This window comes from Diabrotica undecimpunctata, chromosome 7 (assembly GCF_040954645.1).
Source record: "Diabrotica undecimpunctata isolate CICGRU chromosome 7, icDiaUnde3, whole genome shotgun sequence".
Taxonomy (NCBI): domain Eukaryota; kingdom Metazoa; phylum Arthropoda; class Insecta; order Coleoptera; family Chrysomelidae; genus Diabrotica; species Diabrotica undecimpunctata.
This window is the reverse complement of record NC_092809.1, coordinates 66,735,003-66,739,616: the sequence shown is the minus strand read 5'-3', so window position 1 is coordinate 66,739,616 and position 4,614 is coordinate 66,735,003.

Here is a 4,614-nt window from a genome sequence, read left to right as displayed (position 1 = left end):
ATCTTAGTCATAAATAATCTTTTGTATAAATATAACAAGTGAAATAGTGCTGGTACAATGACGAGAAGTTAACGATGGTTTTTCCAAATAAGCCATAAAGTGTTCCGTAAGCCGGATTTGCGCCCTGAAAAGGACAATAGAAATAGTTAATAAATAAATGATTGTTCGGAATATGTAAATACCCAGTAGAAATTAAGTGACCTTGTAGAAATAATATGAATTAGTTTGTAGGTATTTCTGATTTTATGTGGGAGTGGTATGCAAATTTCTGATTGGCCGAGAATTTGGAAAGTGGTGATGGTTGTATATAATGAGAGGTTGGATGAATGGATAAAGGAGATGAGAGAGTCAGTTAGTTCCAATTTCTTAAAGTGAATGGTTGGTTTTCGAGGTGGTATCCAAGGGTAATAAGTGATAAAGAATAAGTTGTGAGTTGGTGAAGTAATTGTGTCCGACGGTAGCTGATCTGGTACAAATTTGTAAGTAAACTTTTCCTACTTGTATTCTACGTATCGCTGTTTATTTCGGAACGAGAGATTAAGTTTGGCGAGAGGAAAAGAGGCTGGCATCATTGGAAAGGTACGTGCATTCGAAGGAGAGCATTGAAGACACTAAATTGCAATATCTTGTTTAATATTGCCAATTACATAGGAGGCTGCTGAGAACTGATAGTTCATTTTGCATAGAACAAGGAATTGGACAACTCAAGGCAGACGAAGCGTTTTAACGGGAGAAACATTCATAATATATTAAATTTGAGAATTTTGGGTTAAAAAATATTATATCATATTAGTAACGTATGAATAAGTTGTCGATAGTCGAAAGAGATCAAATTTGTTCTGAGAGGGGACACGGAGCTGTGGAGAAAATTGGATAATTCATACAAATTTTTCTTGGTACAATCGTTGTATCCAAATTGCATTAGGAAGGACACTGAATATTATTTGATTTGTTTATGTAGAATAATAAGCTGTATCTTAGATTGTAGTTGTATTATATTATCCATGCATTATTGAAGGTTCACGTACGTAGAACGAATTTTGTTTGATAAAGATTGTATGCTAATAATTTTTGGAGGTATTTTAATCAGTTTATTTTATTATATTATTTTCATATCATATTATGTTGTTTTATTCCCTTATTCTTTGGACCTAACCCATCAGCTGTCATCCAGCCTCAAGAGTCCACTGCTGAACATAGGCCTCAGCTAAATCAGCTTAGGTTATATTTATCTTTTTTCGTGGTTTTCAGTATCTTTTAGTTGTTCTTTGTCGGTATAAAATAGGAAAAACAAAATAAATAGAAATAACATAAATAAACAAATACAAATATCTTGTATTATCAAAAGAAATAATATGAAGATTTATAAAATATTTATCGGTTGGTTTTTTTTATAACATTGATAAAACAACATAAACAAGTAATTTGGATATTCGTAAAATATTTGCACTTCCTATGAAAATTTTGAAATATTGGAATCTTTGCACTATCTCGATTCGATAGCATCAAGAAAGATATCGACATCATGGATTTAGCTCTCGCACAATAAACAGACCCAGAACTAAAAACATACTTAAGAGAGAAAACATCGTTGCAATTAAAGAAAATACAGTTTACGGAACAAAACATTAGTTTGTACTGTGACGTCACACGTGATGTGATAACATCTATAGCCAGACCATTTGTACCGAAACCACTTCGAATGGCAATTTTTAGCACCATGCATAATCTAGCACATCCTGGAATAAAATGTTCTGTGAAGATAATCACACAGCGATATGTTTGGCCTTCAATCAAATCAGATGTGAGAAAATGGACTCTAGCATGTCTACAGTGCCAAAAATCAAAAATATCGCGCCACATTGTTTCACCGACTGGAAGTTTCCTACCACCTTCCAGCCGATTCGAACATGTTCACATAGACATTATAGTGATGCCGATTTCTGAAGGAAACAGATACTGTTTAACATGTTTTGGCCGGAAGCTTTTCCAATGCCCAATCAAGAAGCAGATACAGTAGATACTGTAGCCAGAACATTTTTTTCTGGTTGGATAGCTCGTTTTGGCACTTCCAAGCGTATCACAATGGATCAAGGTTGATAATTCGAATCACATCTCTTTAAATCAATCTGTAAATTAACTGGAATTGTCCATTTAAGAACAACCGCCTATCACCGTCAAGCAATTGGTGAAAAGATTTCATCGACAATTAAAAGCAGCAATTCGATGCCACGAAAATATTCGATGGACCGAAAGCAGCGTGGAGACAAGATTTAGGTACATCAGCCGCCGAACTTGATTATGGAGAACCATTATGTTTGCCCGGTGAATTATTGTTTTCGTTTCAAAGAAACACCGACGACAGTGCTCACATTTATTTAAAGACACTTTTGAAACAATTTCGAAAATTTCCGTCCTAAGCAACCGTCGCAACATGGGTCCAAAAGCGCTTTTATTTTCAAAGAGATGAAAACCACCACTCACGTGTTTGTCCGTCGTGACAAAATCAAAAACGGTTTAGATAATCCATATTACGGACCTTTTCCAGTAGTTAAACGAGGAGACAAAACATTTGTCGTTCGTGTAGACGGAAAAGAAGTAACAATTTCTATCGATAGATTACAACGTGCGTATGAGGTCAACGTAAGTCAAGAACCAGAGAAAATATCAGGGTCCAGAGAAACAAACACCTACAACAATTTTGAGGACAGCAGACCTAAGAGACAAACGAGATTTACGGGAAGTTATCAAGCAATTTTTTTGAGTTAAAATATTCTTTTTTTAGTGTAACATGTTTTTTTTTCGTGTAAACATTGTCTATTTCTGATATATCTATTGAATTTCCATTGTAACTATGTATGTATTATCCATATTTCTCGAAGGGAGGTGATATAGCTACAAGCTTATTACGAATTAAATTTTTGGATTCAAAAATTAAATAAAAAAATCTCATATTAAAATTTGCACCAATCGGTCACCATTTGCATCGGTTTGGGATACATATACAAAAAATACCGTCCCTTCGAGACTTAATTAAGTTTTACAAAATAAATATTATCAACACTTTTTTCTACGTTTTATTCGATTCTATTATTTTTTATTTTTGTTTCTGTGGTAAATAAGTTTATCACAAATATCCACACAACCACGTAACATACATGGACACTCGACACATATAACTCGACATAACATACACGGATACACGAGGAACACTCGAAGAGTGGTGGATTTTTCGGTCAAAGTGGAGAAATAAAAGATAAAGAAGATGCCTTTTTCATCTATTTATTAAAGACGTTTCGCTTCTGAATCAAGAAGCATCATCAGTTCATCTAAAAAGAACAATATGAAAAACCAAACATCCATGGAAAAGTTATTATAAGTTGGTTACCTCAAAAAGATATGTAGCAGTCAAAGATATAAAATATGTAAAGAAGCTTATGATACTGGACATTAAAAATTATGTTGTATAGACAATTAATTAAACTGAATACAGTTTACAAATTAACTTAACTTAGCACAGCAAAAGACATGTGGTAATAGTACATGTATATAAAAAAATATGTGAAAAAACTTAAGTAAAAAACAATAATTTATAGAGAACCAAAAAGATCATATGATGCACTTCCAACAGTATATAATTATTTAAATTTGATCTTAACTTTAGGTGACATTATCAAAAACAAAAAAAAATCGGTTGCCTGTAAAGTCGGTTTTACGGGCGAAGATTTTACGTGACAACGTCTTTTTCTCGGTAGAATATTTATTGATATGAATATTATTAAATTGCACAATAGGAACAAGGAATTGAATGAAAATAAGAATTGCACAAATTTTAACTATAGAAATATATTTTGTTTACTAAAACATTGTACATGTAAACTTAAACTTAACTAATTTCTATTTGAGTGATTTTATTGAGGATAGGACGATGATAGGAGAAATAGCATCGCACCAGCGGACCGATCATGTTTGAGTGGGAGAGAGACGCAAGGCATTCGCCGGTCCGGCGGGCCTCTCTCTCGTTCGGTGACTCATCGTAACAGACGTGAGCGGGCGTTACACTTTTTCATGAGTGACTCCGAGCCACAACCTAATTTAAGACGTTGTCACGTCAAAATATATATAATGAAGTTACCACTCATACATCCCAGGGAACAGGACAGTTAGGTTGGATAGAATTCCAATGATTTCTTCTTGGAATTCTATCCAATCTAACTGTCCTGGGATGTCCTAACTGGGATGTATTTGCAGAACTGTTGCAATTAATATTTGACACTAATTTTTTGGTCTTTGATGACAAATATTATCTTCAAATTTTTGGGACACCTATGGGTTCCTCAATCTCTCCCATCCTAGTTAATTTTGTACTGAATGATTTAGTATCTGACCGTTTGGGTCTTTTAGATTTCCAAATCCCTTTTATTAAGCGGTATGTTGATGACCTATTATTAGCCTTAACCCCAGACAAGATACAGGCCACCTTGTCTTTGTTCAACGAGTTTGATCCTCACTTACAGTTCACTGCTGAACTTGAGGACCCTACCACTAACAGTATTCCCTTCTTAGACATGCTTGTCATTAGAATGGGAGATAACACCTAACCACAAGTTGGTA